This window comes from Urocitellus parryii, chromosome 2, assembly GCF_045843805.1.
Source record: "Urocitellus parryii isolate mUroPar1 chromosome 2, mUroPar1.hap1, whole genome shotgun sequence".
Classification (NCBI taxonomy): domain Eukaryota; kingdom Metazoa; phylum Chordata; class Mammalia; order Rodentia; family Sciuridae; genus Urocitellus; species Urocitellus parryii.
The window spans coordinates 196,121,002-196,144,843 of record NC_135532.1 but is presented as its reverse complement, the minus strand read 5'-3'; the positions used below and the strand labels follow the sequence as shown (position 1 = coordinate 196,144,843).

Here is a 23,842-nt window from a genome sequence, read left to right as displayed (position 1 = left end):
ACACTTTTTTTTTGGCTACATATGAAGATTTTATATAATATACACATCAACAGAAGAATTCACATGTTAATGAAGACCTGAGCAAACTTCTAACAGCACATTTATTGACTGTTGAAATGATCTCCCTGAGGCATAAAACCAAACAAGCAATTTTGTCTTAGTGCAAAGACACTTTGAATACCATCTGAATATTAGGTGACATGTTGTTTATTTTCATATTAATTCCCAGTATCTGTACCAGCCTTGGCTTTTATATTTCCTTGAAATTTTTATATTATATTATTCACTACTTTTAATCTTTTGCTAGGATAAACTATCATATTTGTATGGCATAGGTGGCTCTTTCTATTTTGACCTCTTTAATACATCTAACTGTGCTTGCCTTATACTTGGAACGCTAGTTAAACCTGTCATTATTATGGAACCTATTTAATCAGAACCTTTGCATGTCTACTCCCTGTAATGCATTCTTGTTCTCCACCCTCCATAAGTTGGATTCCCCTTCATCTTTGTATAATAAACTTTTAAAAAGGAATTTATCTCCTAGACACAAATCTTCTTTGAGCTATTTCTAGACCCAATAGTATATACATTTAAAAAGGAAGAGCCAAAATCTAGAAACATGAGAAATGAGGGAGGAAATGAATAGAGCTGGAGCAAAGGAGAATGGGTAGGTAAAGGGTCCATAATTGAAAATGGAATCATGGGCAGTTATGAAGCTTCGCATGGCTGCCCTCTCAAAGGGCCGCTGCCTTCCCCAAACCAGACTTTGTGCACAGCAGATGCATCACAGTCTGTGGCTGGAGATGCAGAGGACTCAGATCCCTGTGTTTATGCAAACTTGCATTCCTAGCCCAGCACCTTTATTCAGAGACCTCTGTATCTGTGGTCCTTATGGGAAGAAGGATATAGAGGGATGCATTGAAGAGATAGTCTTCACTCTAACTAGTATTCTAATTTTCAACTCCTGATCCTCTTTTCTCTTTCCTTTTCCCTTTCCCTGGTCCTTGGGAGTATTTTGTCCCAACATATACAACAGTGATATGAATCCAAATTTGTGCTAATCCTGCTGGTCCTTGATTGGTACTATTCTACTGGGGGTAGATGGAAGGTAGGATAGAAAGGGAATGGCACTTTTTTAAATTTTAGCTTCTTTCTTATACTACCACAGTAAGTGATTAAAAACTTGAGTATGATCTTTCACTTTGGGCTTGTGGCTATAATTTACTACCACAGCACCTGGAAGCTAGGCTCCCTGGAGCTTAGCTAAGCTGTTGACAGTAAAATGCTAAGATAGAAGTCAGCTCCAGGGAACTTCTGTACAATTTGCAGGTGCTTGCAAATGGGAGAGCAGAAATAGAACTCTATGAAATACTACATAGCTCTATCTGCAATGAATCACTTGTCAGTAATAGAGTTGTTATACTAATGAATTGCTAGAGTCTTTGACATTATATAAAAACTTTAAAGGGTATAGTTGAGAGAACAAAAACATGATTAAACTGCTTATTTTGTTTATTCTAGTACAAGTGGTGCCACACCTACATTTATTTTGTTCATTCTTAGACTAAAAATCACTTGAAGTTCTTATAATATCTTTTATAGGAGTTAGATGGTAGGACAGGGGAAGAATATAAGAGCTATATTATAAAATGACTCAATCTTATATTTTATGTTTTACAAGCCTAAAACCAAAATCAACTAGCCTCCTGTATGGAAGAAGAAAGGAAGAATAGTGATCTGACCTCTGAGTGGACCATTGAGAACACCACATCCCCATGTTTGGACTCTTGTTTGCAGCTTGAAAATGGCTGTTTAGTGAATGGATCCTTGCTGTAAGGAATTTGCCAATACCTATAGCTCCAGTCTGAATGTAGTGCCATTGAACTCTAGCATAAACACTCAAGCCAGTGGTTATTCTTTGGCAGTCATCATATTTGAAGTTTTTGCTAAAGATAGGATAAACTAGATACCCTGCATGTCAAGAAGACTAGTGATTGGAAAACCCTATGTTGAATATATGTTTGCACCAGCAAACAGGCAGTGGAGTGCAAATTAGAGCTATATTTCAAATTATGTAAATTGTTTATGGATTATTTTCCCACAACTCAGCAAATTTATCAGCTATGTGTATATATAAAATACATAAACATATACACATCCAGAAATACACACATACATAAAATGCATTTACTGTGATAATACTATAAAAATATATTAAATCAAAGCCAAAGAAGATTTAAAACTATACTAATAAATGTCTAAATTTAGACCTGATCAAATTTTAAATATTTAAAAAAACTTTTAAATATTTCATATTCAGAAATATATGCTAAATCACATATCTTAAATAATAGATTAACTTGCCTAAATTGAGATAACTTACAAATTCTTTAATTGTACTGGAATGAACATGTATATTTGTGAAATTAATACAAATATTTTTTAAAAACTTATTTTTTGTTGTCACATGACCAAATGTTCAACATTATATTAAAATGCTCAAATCTAGTATATAACATTTTCTTATCTAATTATTTCTATTCAAAAGTCGAGAGCACAAGTCAATATTACTTTCATTAATTGAATAAAATCTAATTTTACATTTTTAAACTATAAAAGGAAGGTAAAATACAAATAATTTGTAGGAAGCAAATATAAAGATTTAGGAGTGTAGGATGTGTCAGATATTTTTTAATCAAGACCTTCAATAAATAACTAAAATCTGAATGCTTGGGATCAAAGGGCAATTATAATAGATATACAATGGAAGATATAATCTTAATTTTTAAAACATAGTCTTGGTTTTAATAGCTGTTTATACTATTATTGTTTAAATTTTTAAAAATGTATGTCTGTAAATCATCAAACATGATTTTAATTTAGAACTTTGTAAGCTCAAAGACACTAATTTGTGATTTACTTTAGAAATTATGATATGTAATTGATCTTTATGTTGTATATATCTAAAACAAGAAAACATTAATAGGTACTAATTAGTTAAAATAGAAAATGGTGAGCCATTTAACAAACATTTTTAAAGCACTTATGCTTTTAGATACTGGGCTAGAGCATCTGGATGTCAACATAAATAAATCACATGATTTCTGAAAGAATCACCTTGAAATTTAAATGGGTGCTGTTTTGATTAGCCAGATGCTCATTGTTATTTAAACAAAATTCAAAAGTTTGTTGAAAATAATTTTTTTCTTCACTAATTTAAAAGATGAATAAAATAATCAGAACAATTCTGAATTTCCTATCAAAGTTAAGTTTGAAGCTCATAGTAGATATCACAAAATTCTGAGTTTTGCTTTCACTTGATTTCTTAGGCTGTTTGCTCTAAAATGTATGGAAGAAGAAGTCTTCTCATTAGAAATCCCTAAAAACACTTTTCTAGAACTATGGACAATGGACTTGCGACTATTCTTATATGTCCATCCCCAGACTGGTTGCCCTCCATGCCGGATCCCTCATTATCAGCAAATAGCCACATTGAAATGTGAGTTTTACCCCTAAAGAAGTCAACCTGAGACCTATCAAAAAAAAAAATCTGGAAAAATGCAAAATTAAAGAACAAAAATCCAAGAAAGTCACTTAAAGGCTATGCCATGAACTGTAGCCTATATTAGGTTCCTTAGGTAAATCTCCTTAGCCTAAGGACAAAAATTGTATGAGTTTGTTCAAAAGAAAAGAAAAAAGTCTTTATCATAAAAGGTAGAATGTTCTCAAAAAGGAAGAAAGGGACAAAATAGATTTATAAGACAGAAGAGTGAAAAATTAATAGATTTCAGAGGAAAAAAATGCAGAAAATTTGTTGTAAAAAGGAAATACAACTTAATAGATTCAGGATACTGAGGTGTGATGAAGTCACATAAAACAAATGAAAAAGGACAGAGACAACTGTACAGACCATAAGGAAAATATGCACAAGGAAGGTTTGGCATTCACAGGATTGGTTTTTCACAAAGACGTATAAAAAACAAAAGAAGAGATAATATAATGACTCAAAGCTAGATCAGGAAAAAAAAAAGATTATCTGTTTTTGAATCCACAAATTGAAAAGAAATAATTACTGCAGGGCAATTGGGTGTAAAATTCTTTCTCTTGAGAGTGTTTGCCTAGGAACCCCAGAAAACCTCAAAGCTGGTTCATTCAAGAGACCATATTTTCCCAATGAACCTACTTAAATTAGCATGGTCACAGGTGATGCAAGGTTCCTGAACCTTGTTTCGCTTTCATTATTTCCCCTAAAGCACTAGTCGCTATCTGACATGCCCATAATCATCTTGTTTTCATAATCTTGTTTTCTTAATCTTGTTTTCATACTTCTTTTAGAAGTATGTTTGGGAATTAATGCTTTTTTTATTACTGTCTGCATAATCATTGCACATTTTATGGCAATTTTTTTTTCAGTCAAGTGGGGTGTGACCATTATGTGAAGTCTTTTTTTGTTTGTTTCTACATTGTGCCATATTATTTAAAAATATTTTATTACTGAACTGCATTTGGTGTAAGATTAGGATGCAGAGAATATATATGAACACATGGTAATGTGGTAGCAATGAGATATGTGGTGAAATACCCTAGAAAATTTGCTTACCACTCCTCTCTCCAATTAGAATGCAAATTCCAAGAAATCAGATTGTTTTTAAACATGGTTGAATGTCTAGCTACTATGACATGGTCCATGAAAGTATATGTTCAAGAAATAAATTTCATAAATAAATAATTATATAGTAATCTAGGTAGAAAAAAACAGACCACATTCAAGAGGGCAATTTTTACTTTTTACCTGAGTTCTCTAAAGTAACATAGTCACTTGAAGACGAAGGAACAAGAAAACAATTATTCAAGGTATACCCTGATATTTGTCCTTTTTTTTTTTTTTTTCCTTTTTGTACCAGGGATTGGACCCAGGGGTGCTTAGTCACTGAGCCACATCCCCAATCTATTTCTATTTATTTAATTTTGAGACAGGGTCTCACTAGGTTGCTTAGGGCCTCCCCAAGTTATTGAGGCTGGCTTTGAACTTGCAATCCTCCTGCCTCAGCCTCCTGAGCCACTGGATTACAAGTGTGTGCCACAACACTCAGCTGACATTTGTCTGTGAAGTATAAGACAATAGATGAGAGTACATAAGAATGTTAGGAAATATATGATCCATTTTTTTAAGTTTTTATATTTTATTTTAATGTAGTTTCATTTAGAACTTTATTAGTGAGTGGTTTTCACTTTGAGATTAGAATTGATCATTGAGATGTTGGAGATACCTAGAAAGTGAAAAAAATCAAGATAAAAATTTAACCAATAAATCCTGACTATAAATAGGTGTGATGTTTTTAAATACAGATGTAAGGATAGGCAACAATACAAATGGTTACAAAATTAACTGGAAACTTATAAACTTCACATTAATAAAATAATACTAAATTAATAACAATGGAAACAGAGAGGAATGTGTATGTGCCAGTGTGCTGATTTCTACCATCTATTTCTGCCAATTGACATTATCTAAATTTGCTATGTGAGGTTAAGATGAATGATTTTTAAAAGTTTTTCATAATCTTGTTTTCTTAATTTTAGAAGTATGCTTGGGAATTAATGCTTTTTTATTACTGTCTGTATATGCATTTCAGTCTACACTTACAGATATTCTTACAATTATCTCATTTGCCAACATGAATATCTGAGTTTAGTCATTTATGAAATGGGAATTAATTATTCCCATTTATTCCTTATTGTATAAGGGAATAGGAGGGTTAAAAAATGATGCAGGAAAATCACTTAAATCTAGTCCAGATAGATTCTGCCTATGTTTATAATATGTGTTGAGATTTAAAAATGGTAAAAACAAATTTTTGTTTCTTAATTTTTTTTGAAAATTTTAGCACTTTTTTTATGAATATAAAATTGACTTTAAGTATAGTACTACTAGCTAAACAAAAATTGACCATGTTATTGTGATAGGAGACAATTGTGCTTCGTCCTAATTATCTGTCTTAGAGAATTAAAGCACACTATTGTGTGTGTATGTTTTGTTCTTGTTGTTATTTCTAAATATAATTCCACTAAAACCTATATAATCATTTCCCAAAGCTGGTTGTGTTTATCATTCTTCCTTTTCAATGTTGCTTTGCTCCTACAGAAAACTTAATTTGGAAACATAAGGAGACCGAAACATGTGTGCCTTTTCTACTATTAATGTGTTAGTGGCAATCACTCATGTTTAGGTGATTTTTATAAAGTAAAATATTAATGTGTAGGTGGAGAAGTAGAAAATAGGAGAGGACAGGCCGGAGACAGAGTGCTGTTTGGGAAGACTTCAAAAACAGGGTGATATTGCAAGTTTTATGCACATTCCATTTTTCTGAGAGGATTAAGAGGTGTTAGTATGATGCACACCATTCAAGCAGTCTTCCTAACTCACTGTTAAATGGTTTCTGAGAATATAATGAGCAAATGATTTTTATTTCTCCTAAATTGAATTTCAAATTTACCATCAACATCTCATATGATTTTTGTTTATTTTTTTCACCTAGAACTATTCATACATATTTATAATTTGAAACACATACGGCATTGACTATCTCTCCACATGAATTTGTTATATATAAAATAAGGCCCTTTTTACTTTTTTTTTGTCTTCTGATAATTATGGTAACTGAAAAACTATATAACTAAATAAAATTAGAGTAACACCCCTCATGCTATCTTTTATAAGTGAGATGTTATTCACTCAAAACCACATGTGCATCATAAAGATAACAAGACTGAATGATTCTAAATATTAAACCAATGACATTTACTCATGAAAAGGGATAAAATGAATTTTTTTCCTCTCTCAAAGTGCAAAGGGACAAAAGTCTTGGTACATGTTGCCCTCTAGTGGAATTTTTTAAACAGGCAGTTGAATTATATTTTGGTATCTTTTCAATAGCTGCAATACAAAGTTTACTATTACACTCAATTAACAAATAATTATCTTGTTTTTTAAATGGTAAGTACTGTTAAAATAATTTCCCATTAATTATTTATAGTTTATAGGTGCGATAGTTTTAAAAGAACCAAGAAATGTAGAAGAAAACTATGTCTCTTGTGCCATTAAAAACCAAGAAGGTGTGACTTATATAAAACAAAAAGTAGAAATAAATATCTCAGGCATACAATTTCATTTTCTTTGGATCTTTGCCAAGAAGTTTTGTCCAAGCTCCCTCAATAAAAGTATCATTTAAAATTCATCTTTCTACCGCTTAAATGACTAAAACTATATTTTAATTTCTTGGTGGAATACAATAATTAAAAAAATCATTATCAACAAATAAGAACTCATATTTATATAAAATATGAAAAAATATTTTGAAATCATTTTTTAGTCATTTTACATATTTTTCCAACAAAATATTTTGTTCTCTATTTCTCCTAATTTTTTATTTTATGACTGTAATCCATGTCAAAAGAGATCAACCTTGCTATTTTATACTATAGTATGGAAGAAGTGACGTTGTACAAAATGTATTTCATTTATAGTAGGTGTTTAAAACTGTTACTGTAGATTCATCGTTTTATATCACTTATTGATTTTAATTTTATTTTTGCTCACCTTTTACAATACTTCATTTAGGCACAAACATGTTTAGATTAAGACTCCTATTTCTGCTGATTTCCTTACCCTAAAAGTTATTTTAAATTATAGTACCTCAATCAGTTGTGGATAAAACATGATTTGTAGTTCCACTTATACCATGAAATACAATTATGCAAATATTTAATGAATGATATCACTTCTTTGCTTATTAACATATTAGGGCACACAATGTTAATTTACCTAAGGTTTTCTGAAAGCTTCTCTACCACAGATATTTTCATCTTTTATATTCCCTTGGGCTTCTAATTTCGTTCCCTATAAAATAGGCAAACAGCTACCTACCCTTTCTCTACACTGATATATATAATTGTCAGACCTATCTGAAGGAAATAGCTTGGTCCAGTCCCACCTTTTAAAATGAATAAGTGTCACTATTACCAAGCAAAATTAACCTGCCATAGTCCCCAGTGTGCATAAGAGAAAACCAGTATCCTTCAAGACAATTTGTATCTGGGCCTTCAAGACCTTCTGGCCCATGTTTATTGTCATTGTTTCCTTATCTTGGCTAAGCTTTTGGTAACAGAAAGTGGGGCATGCAGGGACGTGATGTTTTACTGTCCCCTATCTGATAACCACTGTGGGAGCCTTGGAAAGTTGTATGTTGGGGTAATTATAGAAAATAGGCATTGGTCTGATCTAGGGTTTATCAACCATCATTTTAGAGCAGTAATGATGGGATCAAGAGTATTTCTTGCCTGACTAATCTGGAAACAATCTGAAAACAAAATAATGAATGTAGGCTAAAAAGCAGAACTTTAAATGAGTTTAACTGACACATACAACTTTTCCCTTGTTTTTTATTATAGTTCTAATAGCAGGGGAAGGAAGGCAGTTAACAGCTTTTCTTTCACCTCAGTTCTAACTGTAGGGCTGCCTTGTCCACAGACAGAATGAAGGAATCACCACAGAGATGCTTGTAAGGGTCATCATCTTCAATGTTAGTAGACATGGTGTCGGATTGGCATTTAATATTACATTTCCTTGAAAGACACCATTGACACAAATAATCTTCTGCTCTGCTTTGTTCCTTTTAAAGATAGATTTGTATGTGATGTCCTCAAGAGATACTTAATAGAGCATTTGAAGTTCTGATATAACTTTCCATAATCAGGAAGATAAATCATTATGTGACTGTAACAGAAGGCACATCCCTTTTGAAGCTCTTAAAATACTTTATAAGTGGTAAGAATGCCTTTCTGTAAAAACTTTTGAATATTTAATCCATTAACAATTGTATTCTTACTTACATAGAAATGAACTCTTGCATAATCCATCATTGAGGTTGAATAAATGTGAATTTGCTGCATAAAGAGTCACAATTAATTAAAGAATTCATTTCCAGACAAAGACATTATAATTAATTAAAATTCTTTATATATAGTCTCTCTTCTTTTAATTTATTTTAATTGACTCTTGGCTCTCTTCAGACCTTTTTTTACAGTCTTCTAGCAAAGAGAGAGAAAAGAAGAATGAGAGAGGAGGAGGAGGGTTTAAGAGAAAAGAGAGAAAAAGTGTAAAAGGTTTTATCTGCCAAATTTTAAGTAAGGATCTGAGGAAGAAAGCATTTTGATCAAGTAAAGCAGAATTATGAAACCACATGTCATATTGTCAAAATTCTGAAAACCAAGGTATTTGTTTTCCAAGTTCCTGCAAGTTTTATGTGATTTCCCTGATATAAGGATAATATAAGGATAATGCTGAGAAAGAATTAGAGAACTTTACCATTGTATCCAAAATCAAATGATTTGGAGAAAAAAATGACATGACTGCCTAATAATGACTACTCTATCCTAGAATAGTGTGCAGTAACTTGGTTGAGACTTCACAGGTATTCTACTAACAACAGGCTTAAGTAGAGCAATAAAGGTGAAGAAGAGACAGATTTTGCCTTCTGTAGATTTACTGTCTCATAGAGTGAATAATACAGGTTGGCAAATGATAATGCAAGATATGATACTTCATGTAATGCATAAAGCATTGGCTTATGGGAAAATGAGATTATTTATAGCCCTCACTTTAAGAACAACCTCAAGGAAGAGTGCGCATTCATGGCATGCTTTGAAGTTTGGGGAAGACAGGGAGATGAGGGTAAGAGAGGGAACTTCAGGCCATAAAAATATTAGGTGTTCATTTCGAGGGTCTTTGGGGAATACAGCTGATTCAAGCAAACCAAAATGTAAACTATATTAAGAAAGTTAGTGTTAAGCTAACTTAACATTATATGAAAATGCATTTACAGAAGCACTTCAATAAGAATATCTTATTCGACTGAGAAAAGAGGGTACATTTTATTAAGATGAAAAGAGGTAACAGAATTTTTTTATTATTGATACTATAAATTATTAGCATTATGACTCTTTTTGACATGACATATGTGTAGAGACTTCTTGATTAGAAACAGACTTGACAAAATGTCTTTTATGGCAGTAAGGAAGAATGGAAGCAAAAAAGGAGTGAAGGTGGTGCTATCAATCAGAAGATTAAGTACATGAATAAAGAACAGACTTCTAACCAGCATGTAGCATGAAAAAGAGGAAGAAAGAGAAATAGGAGATGAGGAAGTGACAGAATCATTAGAATTTTTCAGTGAATTGGAAGTAGGAACAAAGACAATGGGACAAATGTAATCCATGTGATGTCAACCCAAAGAAAGGAAATAGGGAAATAATGAAATAAGGCAATTTTTAAAAGAAATTGGTTTGACTTTGAATGTGTTGTTTCAAGGGTCATGGAAGCATCTCTTCTACTCTGGGAAGTAAAAGCATTAAACTAGTGGATACAATAGAGTAAATTTGCTATCCATTAACCAAGTATGCAAGCCCCAACCTGAAAGATGACAGAGTTTATAGGAGGTTGCTAAAAGGCAATTCTGTCAGGTGAGTACACACAGCCAGGGCTTTTGCAGCCACAGCAACCAGATTCTTTGAGTATCGGCTGTCCAATCAATCAACATATTTAACAGAGCTCCTCTTGAGACCTGACACTGTTTCATGTAAGGGGATAAAATCTGAAGACAGACCATGTGGCCTGTAGTAATACTTAGGGTGCATTAGCCAGTTTACTTGAAAATAGGAGAGTGAGGATCATAACAATGTACAAAACCAGAACTATCACTTATGATCTAATAGAATGGTTACCGAGTGTGTTCTTTGATAAAAATATATCTCAGATGCAGATGCCTATCAAGGTCTCAAGAACCTGTAAGTATAGATGCATAGGCACCCCTAGCACACACCAACAAGTGGTTGAGGGTGTGCTAATTTATTTATCTCTCTATTCCAATAACTGAATAACAATACTGCAACCTATAGCAACAAAAGATCAGAACAAGAGAAGAGAAACTTTTGTGGTGGTTCTTCAGAGCCTTTGAGTAATCTACTCAAATATGCATCCAATGCTTTTGGAATTAGAAGAATTGAACTGGTTTATGGTGGTTCTTTTAATCCATTTATCAATTTATTATATTGTTCTCATAGAGAAAATTTTGCTCTTAGTTTTCTAATTTTGCAAATCTATAAATACCTACCTTTTAGTTGGAAATAATACAGGTGCATTTCTTTCACATAGGCTGATAGTATTGTGGACTCATCAACCTTTAATTTTTCTTTTTGCTTTATAATACTTGTGAAGTTGCTTTGTCCAAATCCATGTGGTTGTGGACCAAACAGTCCTCTCTGAATTTTTCATATGCTGCAGTCCTAATACCCAGTACTTCAGAATATGTCTGGACTTGCAGAAAAAGTGCTTAAAGAGGTAATTAAGTTAGAAGGAGATCATTAGAGTAGGCCCTAATCCAATATGACTGGTGTCATTACAAGAAAAGGAGATTAGGACACAGACACATACAAAGTGAAGACAAAGGGAAGAAGATGACTGGCCATTTATGTCAATGCCAGGAAGAAAAGCTTCAGAAGAAACCAGTCCTGTTGAAATCTTGATCTCAAACTTCTAATCTCCAGATCTGTCAGAAAATAAATTTATTTTGCTTGACTACCCAATCTGTGGTATGATGTTGTGGTGACCCTAAAAATATAATATACTTAGTAACAGATATGATCTTTGAACTGCTGTTGCCCAATAGAATACAAGTAATTTGGTCATTTTTACATTTTTAAAATAAAAACAATTTTCAGTAAAAATTATCCTTGTTTTCTATTGCCTCAAAATAAAATTTTTAAGGAATAATGTTTTGATCAAAACATATCATTATAATAAAATAAATGCAGTATCTGGTATCAGTTTTATAATCATCTCTAAGGAAGACATTAAAATAAAAAGGAAACAATTGTATTCTGCTCCTCAAAATGAATGAGTTTGCAGTTAGCATGGCTTTTGCTAGAAGTTGGTTAAGTGAATTACATATCATTCTCTTGATCTTTAAGTAGCCAAAGATTCATAATAAGTATGAATTATTGCATATTAGTTTGAGTTTCTATTTAAAAAAATCTGAGAAATTTCATTGAAGGAGGAAACAAACAGAATAATGTGCATTTGAGAAGGTTGTTGGAAAATATATATATGAAATGAAGAGTAATGTTTCTTTCCAGTGTGTAGGACAGACATAAACATATTTGATAATGTATTAGTACATCATTAGCCAAAATAATTTCTCTAATGTGTGCACATAGTTAATTTATTAGAAGGTTAAATATTGTGGAAGAAGGTGGTGTTATTTTCATCTTGTGTTTAGAACTGCCATGAACCTATAGCAGTCACCTAGACGTATCTTTTTCTTTTGCAAAACCTGGTCCAATATATACTATGATTATGGCTGGTTCTATTCTATTTTATTTTTACAGGAAAGTGGTGATTAACAATATTTGTAATAATTAAATCTCGTTTGTTGTAGTTTAAACACCTTTCTTTTAAAATTCCCACTTATGCTCATTATCAGTCTACAGGTTACATCCTATTTGAAGAAGGTACTGGAATTGGGGCTAATTATTCTGGGAAATTTGGGAGAGACAGAATTTTATGAGTCTGAAAGAACATTCCTTGCATGGTCACATTCCATAACTGTAGGAACAGGCACTAATTTCTTCTTCATTTTACCCCCTTATTGCCTATGCTAACTTATAATTCCACAATCATTTATGTGATTGTTTCTTTATCTCTGTTGTGTGCAGTACCATACTACACGTTTTGTTTAATACTAGTTAGAACTTAGCACACTCTAAACACATAAGCAGCAGCCACTAGACTTTGGTCCCTGAGAGGTTCAACAACCTAATGAACAATGGCAAATAAACTCTTCCTTGGTCTTTGGTCTCCTTCCATGCACATGTTTATATAATTCTGTGTAAAACCTTCTTGAGTACTGGATAGCATATTGGTAATTCTTATTAATTATACATCACCTGACTTCCATTGCAAGGTATACAGTGTAGGGTAATAATACTTTTACTATTTATTGAACATTTACCATATACCAGACATTGTTGAAAGCATGTATCAACAGAGTAAAATACTGGCCTAGGTTTTATTATAATCTAATAAAACAAACAGAAAAGATATTGATGTTTAGAAGGGTAGTTAATCATTAGGACTGCATATCTTGTTAATGGGGGCAATAATTTGAGAACTGGTATCTACATGTCTGCAATCTACCAGATTTCCATGACTGAGTACATGATTATTTTGAACATCTTTTCTTTTTCCTCTCTCTCTCTTTTCTCTCTCTTTTTTAGTCCCCACCACCACCACCCAGAAGTGAGGCTGAAGGGCATCTTGGGCTTCTGTGTGATTCTAGCCTCAGGCTAGAAAGTTGCAGCTATTAGTTCATTCCACTCTAGGAAAAAACATGTCCACTGAGCTGGGAGAAAATAAAATTTATATAAGGTTTGAATGTCTGTACAATAAGAGAAATGATGTAAAAGAAAGCAAAAATTATACAAGCTGTTTTGGGCTCAGTACAGAAACTTTGTGATTTCATGATACTATATTCTGACATTGTGGGATTTTAAGATCACCCTTCCAATACTTACTAGAATATGACATCATGTATTTATTTTGGAATTAAGGTGAAGTGAGAATATCTAAAAGTTTATGGTCTCCCTGTGATAGATTATGGTAGTGTTTCAAAAGTACATTTGAGATGCATGTTTTCCTATTCAAAGCATTTTTTAAAAGTCTACATACTTTTTTAATTTCCCAATTTGTGTTATATGTCCACTGTGTGTCTTGGATTCTTCAGGGCAATCAGGATATAAGGACACAAGATATAAGCTATGCTAATGAGGGGCCAGGGTCAGGAATATACATAACAAATTAATTTTAGATTTTGTTTTTTTGGATTTGTAAAATGTCTCAGGAATATTAGGAAGTTAAGTCATTATCTCAGGACCTCATTTTTCATCTTTATTTATAAAATGGGAATAATTTAAAACACTCTTCACAATTTTTTTTTCAAATTTAATGAGATAGTCTATTCACTTAATGAAAGAAAAAAGTTCTCTTTTGGATCATTACATCAATAAATTACTTGTCTCACTTTGCAGTACTCTCTGAAGTTATTTGCTTTCAAATATCTGGTTGCCAAATTCAGCTCCTTCCAAAATTCTTCTCATTTAATCCTTCACTGCCCTCCCCACTTCACATACTCAGTTTAATTAGAACATTCAGCTCAACAAGATCTCCACTGTTGTCCACCAGAGAGAACAGTTTTAGAGTTAGAAGTTGACAGAGTCAACTGGAAGGTCCAACTCAATTCCAGAGAGTGTCAGTAGCTGGAAAAAGATCTCATAGCAATGTTTACCCATTCTACAATGAAATTTTATACAAACTACAGAGGCCCAGAAAGATAAAGTAATCTGTTTATATCACACAAATATGGGGGGTAGGCTTTAATTTATGAAAAATACATGATTTAACATTTTATGTGAATTTAGCTCATATAAGCTGAATTCCTACCAACATTTTATAAACTATGAAAAACCCCAGATATTAATCTGTACTTAGATATTAATCTGTGTATAGAATTTGTTTTATAAATTTCACCTTAATTTTAAAATTAGAATGCTTCACATATTTATTTTAGTTCACATTGTTCAAAGGCACTTGCATTTAAGTAATTACTTAATTTTTATTCTCCCTAACCTGTGGAGTTGTGACATGATCCATTTCATTTTCCAAAATGAGAAAAAGAAGTTCTGAAAATCTTGGTGATTTTTCTCAGGTCATTCTTATTAAGTGGCAAGTTAAAACTCTGATGCTATAATTCTTTACACTATATATCTCCCCTGTTCTACAGATTTGAGTTGTTATTGTTAACTGACCCAAGAAGAGAAAAGAAACCAAACAAATTCTAACGATAATTTCTTTTTTCTAAACAGGAAATATTTTTTCACATAGACTTTAATTACAATCACCACAATATAATAATATATTCCAAAGCAAAGATTTGGCATTGTATTGAAGAAAAATAAACAAACAAAAGATTGAGAACTTACAGAGAAAATCTGGTGTTCAAACTTTTGGGATAAACAACCTTAAGCATAAATAATACATAGGAAAAAAAATATACCATGCAGGATTTTGATTCAAGCCTTTCAAAGTTATCCTTAGAAAAATTATGATGTGCTTTTCTTCAATAATGCAAAAAGCAGATCTTCTAAGTTAAAGTGTTCATCATGTATAAAAGGAGAAAAAGAAAAAGGAAAAAAAAAAAGCCCCGATTTAAACAGAATGAAGCTGCTGTTTGTATGAGGCACTATGAATCAACTCTAACCTGACCTTCACATGGAATATTTAATACCTAGCAGTGGACTTGAGCTTCAAACATCAAAATCTCATTTCAGATTACTGATCTGTGAAATTCTAGGAGACATTTGAAAATCCCATGAAAGATAACAAATAACCAAAAGGAACTATCAGCAAACAAACCAACAGTGTATTTAATGGAGTGTAAGAAATGGTTTTCAAGTGTTCGGATTGATCTATAGAACTTTAAGTGTCATATTTTAAAATAAAATACTATTTAATATAGTAAAACATACATTTCACCTTAAAAATTGGTGCATAAACTAACTAAAATACACCTATACACAAATATAAGCATTTTAATATATTTTCTTAAGGAAAAAAATTAATGCTCCATCATATTTTAAAAAAGTAATATTTCAGCTTCAAGGAACATCAATAGAGGGGAAAAAACCATTATTGTAAGATGATTACCATGAAGTCAAACTAGAACTTCAGTTACGGGAAAAGAAATTAAATTACTGTTTCATGCATGGTCCCCCTCTCCCTACCCTCTAGTAAGCTCACACGACTCACTATAGAATTGAGAAGTAATTCAATTTATAATGATATCTTTATAGAGTGATTAAGTCAATTTTTGACCTACATAAGCCAAGGAGAATGTTGCCTTGTCTGAGCCAGCATTTACATGGAAGGAAACTTAATAAAAACAACCTGAATTAGCTATGGTAAGGAAGAGAAATCTTATTCTCTGTGCCTAGAGATTGTTTGTTGCTGGGTTACTAATTTGCCAATTTCACTATAACAGTCATTTTTAAAGATGATGTTAGTATTTAATCTATATGAATCTTAAAAGACATTTTGTATACCTCTCTGGAAATCTTATACTGCTAAAAAATCACAGAGAAATGAGGAATTTCAATCGTTTTATCTCAAAAAGCTTTAGGAGAAAACCCTTCTAGGGTAGCACAATTTTAGATGTAAGATTCATTCAGAACTAAGTTTCACTCTGTTTTTAAAATTTTTTATTTATGTATTTTTGGTACTGGTGATTGAACTCAGGGGCACTCAACTACTGAGCCACATCCCCAGCACTATTTTGAATTTTTTTTTAGAGACAGGGTCTCACTAAGTTGCTTAGTGCCTCAATTTGCTGACTTTGAAATCATGGTCCTCCTGCCTCCATCTCCTGAACCACTGGGATTAAAGGCATGAGCCCATGGTGCCTGGCCTCTTTTCACTCCTTACCATGATGGAAACCACTGTGATCTAAAACCCTTTTGTCTCTAAGCCACCACCTTTATCCATCACCTCTCATCATGATTCTCATTTTGCTTGTCTCTCACATTTTGGGGGCAGTGGGGCCATTAGGGAAGTAAGGCTGGGAGATGTGGAGAAGACAGAGAAAGGTAGGATTTCAAGGACGGGACCAGGAATGAGATAGGTCAAGGCCAAACACCGAATTAACACAGAAACACATCTGCTTGTTTGGAGAGCAGAGAAAGAGAACAGAGCTGAACACCTTTATGTGAGGTCTCAATTCCAAATGTCACATATGACTCCAGATGCACATGGGGTGTGTATGGTAGAGGAGTTGACATTTTTATGACATCCTTATGGCACAAATTGCAGTTTCTTCTCAAGGTGATTCTTAAGAATTCATGTAAAACAGAAGTACGTTAAACATCATAGAAAATTGGTGAACACGATTGATCTGTTTAAAGTTGTGTTTGGCCATGTTTTCTGTTTTTTTTTTTCTTTTTAATTTAATATTCTTTGGCTGGACACAGTCTCTGGTTTATAAAGGGGCCACGGTACTCTCAGATATCTGTACTGTCTCCTTCAAATGGGTATGGAGTCAAGAAAATTTTCAATTCTTTCTCTGTAGCATTAGATAGGGACTTAGGGTTAAAAGGCTACTAAAACTAGAAGCAGTGTTATCACCAGGAAACCACTTGATCTACTGGTGTGCATATACAATGTTTCTGTGTGCTTATGAATCTGTAATGATTTCCATACCATGTCTGTAGTGTTTTTTCCTAAATATACACATTGTTTAGCCTTAAATAATAAGAAATTAAAATTCTGCACATTAATCCGTATATTTAGTAAATTCAGACAGGGAAACAAAAACAAACACACTAAGGAAATACAATTAAATATAATAAATTCAAGAATTTTAATGAAATCTAAAGATACATGCTTTGATTCATAAAATACTTTTTCCGTATATCAAAAGAACTTCAATATTGAGGAAATTCTGAAGGTATAGCATCACAAACTTTATATCATTTTACCATTTTATCACCATAAGAACATGTCATCTACATAATTAAAATAAACAATTGGCCAAAATTATAATATTTCTTGAATATTTTTAATTACAAAACAGATTTAATAAATAAAAAATTCCTCAAGAATTATTTTGTAACTTCCCCTTCTAAACCGATCCTGGGTGGGAAAACTTCATGGCTCATGGCAGCAGACATGCAGTTAGCACAAGTGGCTGAAAAATAGCCCAAACCAGTCCTCATGTATTATTAAAGCCAGCAAAGCTTCATGCATTGCTGAACAATGCTGACTGTCCTCCACCAGTGAATTCAATCCTCAGGCTTTCTGAATGTTCGCCAATGCTCTGCATTGCCTGCACATGGCAGATATAATTGGTAAAATGAATGAAGAATTTCCTATTCTTACCAGGCAGTATTCCAGATAGAAGATAAGAATAACTTCAATAGCTGAGCTAGCATGTGAAAGGGCTCTGCTTTTCATATAACACTTATTATGAAGATGCAAATTTCCTCTCAACCAGCAAAGATGCTTTTGACTGTTCAGCAGACATTCCTTTAACTATTAACAATTTGTGTCCTCAGTGTCTTATTTTTCAACATTTTCTGTTCCATTTTGAGACAATCTAACAATCCCTCAGAATTATCCATAAAAATTGATTTAAAAATATTCATAAAATAACCTCTGTGTTATATTATTTAGAAATTCAAAATATCATATCCAAGCATAAATCCTATTCAGTGTTCATTTGATTGAAATCCAGTTAGTGAAAATGAATACAGTCATTGGATGGAACCAACATATGATTGAAAAATACTCCATAGAAAGAATCATTAAATATCCATGCATCAGTCTGTCTGGCTGGCATGTAACTATTTTAAAAAGGTATTTGGTTGATGTGTTCACATTTGTTCTCTTGTAATTTTGTTCCCATCCTTATTTTTTTTTGAAGGGTCAGATACACAGTGTATATATAAATATAATCATACGCTTTTACAAAGAAAATAAAATTTCTGTCCCACACTTGACTTTCAGTCGCCAAATTTCTTTTCCCCATTGTTAACAGATATGTTTCCTTCTTGAAATGGCCAATGCATGTTAGGAAAAAGAATACATAATGGTAAGGTAGTATACATGATCACCATATCTCAATTTTCCCACTGTAGCCAACGTCCAAGTATGTCAATTAATAATCAAGTTAGTAACTACATTTACTATTATCTTAATTGCAAATTAAAATCTAACTTTAATAAATATAGCATCCATGCTACTTTTCAAAAAGCTCAGTACTCTCTCCATTAAATATTTTTTACATGGAATCCCACACTCAAAAAATTTTTCTTCATAGTGAAAAAATTCCACTCACATCACTTGTATTCATTCTTTAGATGTACATGCTTCAAGTTTTTTTGAATAGAAACTATGCAAAAATTTAAAAGAGAATGAAAAGTTATGCAGTAGGAATTCCCCATCCACCCCTTTTCCTTTCTAGCCCAATTTTCACATGATCCTTCCTACTACCACCCACATACACAGTTTACCATTATTTTACTTATTTTTTAATCTTTTCAGGGTTCTTTGTGTATGTAAACATGAATATGTATTCTTATTACTTTTTTTTGTACCAGGGATTGAACTCAGGGCCACTTAACCACTGAGCCATTTCCCCAGTGCTTTTTTTTTTCTTGTATTTTATTTAGAGATAGGCTATCACTGACTTGCTTAGGGCCTCAGTAAGTTGCTGAGGCTGGCTTTGAGCTTGTGATCCTCTTGTCTCAGCCTTTTGAGCAGATGGGATTACAAGTGTGCACCACCATGCCTGGTTACTGTTTATTATGCACAATATATTAGTACAACATATCAGTAATGTATTATACATAAGATAACAAATTAGCACAATGTATTATTAAATATAATACATATGGCACTATGCACTATTTTAAAGGTCAATATGGATGTCTCTTCATGCTAGTCACCAACTTAATTATATTTCTTAACTCTGCATTCCATTTAATTGTATGTATCAGAAATTAATTAAGTATGAGGAACTATGTAATGTTTTGAACGACCAACAATAAAAAAAAAATAAATTAATTAAATCATTGCCTATTGATAATAATAGCAGTTGTGTCTTGGTACAAACAAATAAATAATCTCAAATAAACATCCATATACGCGGGTCTGTCTCCAAGATTACTTTCTAGAAGTGGAGATGCTTGATGAAAGCTTTTGTGGACTTTTCATAAGAAAGATACTGCTCTACAAATTCATATTTGCATGAGCAATGAATGAGAATAGTTGTTTCTCACAGTCTTGTCAAGAGAATGTGTAATTAGAATTTTGTAATTAAAATTTTGTCAGTCCAATGAGTGAAAAATTGTAGCACAGTTTATTCTCTATTTCTACTATGCCATACCATCCTCTCTTTTGAATCCCTTTCCTTAGCCTAAAAGCATGTTCAGTCTTTATTCATGTTAATAAAATAAAGTCTTTTATTAACCCCATTTCCTCCTATAGCGTGCATTCTCTCTCTCTCTCTCTCTCTCTCTCTCTCTCTCTCTCTCTCTTTCTCTCTCTCATAGCACTCATGGTCCTCAGGTCTTTATCTCCAGCCTAGGCCATCTTTGGTTTTGTTTATACCCTGCTCTGGGTATTATATAAGTAGAGGGGAAAAACATCTGAAAATATTAAATTAGAATTTTCAAGTATCGACATGGTTTGAAATAATAGTAATAATACACAATGCTTTTTTGAGTGCTTTCTATAAGGTAGGAGTTAAAGTAATTCTTGTACACATTCTATGACTACACTTTGAAATAAACTCTAGCAAAGTCCATACAAGTCTTCAGTTGCTGAGGGTTTAGTGAGACAACAGTGATTTAGTTAAGTAATATTTGGTATTCTAGAGAATGATCATTTAATCTCTTCCAGGATGATCCTTTATAATACATTGAAATTAAACATGATTTTAGGGATCATAAGCTGGGCTGATTTGGAGAGCCATCTGGTGGTGAGTGAGTGGAAGAAGCCAGATAGAGTTTCCTTGGGGGGAAGATACCAAAGGAGTGGCTTTCTACATCACAGAAAAATGATTAAGGTCAGAACTCCTAGAATCTGATTGGATTTCATAAAAGGTTCTGCTTTCCTAGCTTACTTGGTTTATCATATACTTTTTGGAAAGTATTCTTATTTTCTTCTAAATTTATTTAATTTATCATCCTGGAGGTAGATAATCAGATTAACGAGAAAAAAGCATTGGAGATTGGAGAATGAGTAGAAGGAGGAGGATAAAGAGGAAGAGGATAAATTAAAGAAAGTAAGAAGAGAAGAAGAAAGAAAAGAAAAAGAAAATCATGGCTGACTTTATCCAAACTGGGAGATGGAGATGGAACTGTAACCAGTCTTTCTCGCGACGTTTTCTTCTTTTCCCTTTTTCTGCTCTTGGAGGTGATGTCAGAGGTGGCTATTTCCTAAAATATGTACCTTGTTGGTATATGCCAGAAATAGTTTAGAATTATCTATGAATCTACAGTGAGTCAGAAGACAGGAGGATTATTTTTAAGAATTATGAAGGGGGGTGGTGATAGAAAACAAAACCCATAATGCTTTTGATATATTATGGAGAGGTAATATACAATCTCTAGATCTCAATGGTTGGCAACAGCATACATTTCTTGTTCATGGTACAACATGGTCAGTTAGCTGTGGCTGTGCTCTATCACCAACAGAATATTTTCCATTTGGGAACCCAGGATGGAGGAACAGCCCTAGTGGGTGGCATGCTGTGCTATTCTGTGGTTGAAGGAAAAGACCAAAAGTTCTGGGAGGAACTCTTAATGGCTCTTAAAGTTTCTACTCATAACTAGCATTGACCTCTCCTTTATATTTCACTGCATAAATCATATCACATTGCCCAAACTGGTATCAATAAGGACATAAATACCTTTCCCTGTAAGACATGACATTTAGACACAGGCATACACTAAATGCAATATAATATGCTATCTCGGGATGAGGTTGAAAGAGAAAGTGTTTTTAAATAATTAAGCCAGATTATTAGGCATCAACTGGAAGTATTCAGGCAACTGGAATGTACCCTCACCTTCATCTAATCTTCTTACAGGGAAAAGGGGCAGGAGATTGAGAAGAATAATTGAACTCATCATGAAGTTCTGGCAATACATATGCAGATGTGTCCACATTTTGAAGTAAGCAGGGAGGAGGAAGGAATGGGTCAGTGGGCTAGATATTAACCCTAGGCAGTGAGATCTTTTCTAAAATTCACAAAACAAAGAGTAAGGGACTAAGCAGTTCACTTTAAGTGATGTTCTTCATCTCAGAAGGTTAAAAAAAAAAAAGAAGCATCAGGGGCACCATTTCTCTGTTCACAGTAATTAATCCACATACTCGGGATCTCAAGGCATTAATGGGAGTAGAGAGGTCAAGAGAAAACAGAAGGTCCAGTTTTGGAGTTCAGCAATTGCAAATGTTTATAGTATGTAACGCCAAGGCTATCTCATTATATTCCTCTGTGGGAGAAATTGGAGTGCTTCATGAATAAGTTCTATTGAAAATTAAGAAAAATTATAGAAAACCCAAATCTTAAGGAACTAGATTTTTCAAAATTAGGAATTCAAAATGTAACAGAGAATATCTAAAGATCCAAATGGAGGGAAATAGTGGCTAAGAATCATTTGAGGGAAGAATAATCAGCAAAAACATGATTGGAAGTTAATTTATATTTCTACAGCTAACAAGGTCAAGTAATCTTCTTTGGTTTTAACAAAAAAAGTTTTAAAGCACTAAATATAGACAATACAGAGCTCCATAAAAAGTACCATTTTTGAGAAAAAATATTTTGAGAGATAAAAATCAATGTTTTTATTTAAGGTATAGAACAAAAATACTTGGAACAAAAAACAGAGTTATTTAGTGAAATTTTCTAGACTACAATCACAGTGTTAAAGAGAAAATATGAACTTCAAGTACTCTAAACATTAGCTATTGTCATTTAACAAAGCAAACTTATACCTTATTGTTCTTGGGTCTTGTTTTTTGAACACTTTCAAAGATCAAGTCTATAGGTGGTGGCTAGAGCCACTGGAAAAGTTATCACCTCTCTCATCTCAATTGTTCATTTCCTGATTTCAATGTTAAATCATAGTAGTTTTCTCTCTTTCAATGTATCCTGGGATGGTAACATTAAATTTTTTTCTGTCCATTGCTTGCTTTCTACAAAAGTTGAAAATTTAAAGCAATCCCCCCTTTTCATTTAGTATTTGCATATTTATTGAGGGAAAAAATATGCAGCTCCAGCATCTGTAAAGATTCCAGTTTTTAAAATACTGGAAACTATTTCCCTGAGGTAAAGAAAAATAAAAATTACAGGTATGATGGAAATTTGTATTTTAACCACAAGGTGGCAGAATAAGCTAGGAACTCCATGTGCCCTTTCAAAATCATTCAAGTTACTTCAGACATCTGGTTTTATCAAATTTGGATGAAAAATGCTGGGATAATTGTACCAGCAGAAAGAAGTGAATGCCTTCCACTCTCCTATTGTACAACACTACACTAAATTCACACTTAATCTTAGGTACTTCCATAATATTTGAAGTAGACAAAGCAGTTATCACATGTAAAATGTTAATGGTGCTGGGTTGAGTGTCTATCACCATCAAATAGACGGCATTTTATGTTTATCTCATAGATATGACCTGATTGTTTTAAAAACAATTATTTGATCACTACTAGTGCATTTAGAACAAGAGGCTTAGCTTGACCTTTATAAGGGGGTTCACAAAACCATGTTAAGGCTGCCAACATATATATCTGCAAATAAATGACAGAATTCTTAGTACTTGAGACAAATAAAGAAGCCACAGCAGCATTCATACAAAAATAACTGAAAGAGTAAACCCTGCATTTTCATGCAAAAATGCATCCCGAAGAGATGAAGAGAGAATGATAGAATGTTGATTTTAGATAAAAAGAAAAATTTTCAGTATTATTTCACAACTATGAGATAGACTCTAGTGGCAAGAAAAACAGTAGTTTTTCTAAGTGTATTGCAGTATTGGGGAATATGTGCTTTGCTTTTATAGATTTCTGGAGGGGATATAAAGTTTTGGCCAAGTAGTCTATACTGTGAATATCATCAATTATTTGTCTGAAAAGACATATTGATAATAAGAAAAAAGGTCCTTA

General features: G+C 32.8%; 1 pseudogene; it reads right to left on the bottom strand.

The window, feature by feature from the left end:
- The window catches only part of LOC113175360 (dnaJ homolog subfamily A member 2 pseudogene), a 90,689-nt pseudogene extending 82,092 nt beyond the window's left edge, over positions 1–8,597 (bottom strand).
- Between the last annotated feature and the right edge of the window lie 15,245 nt (positions 8,598–23,842).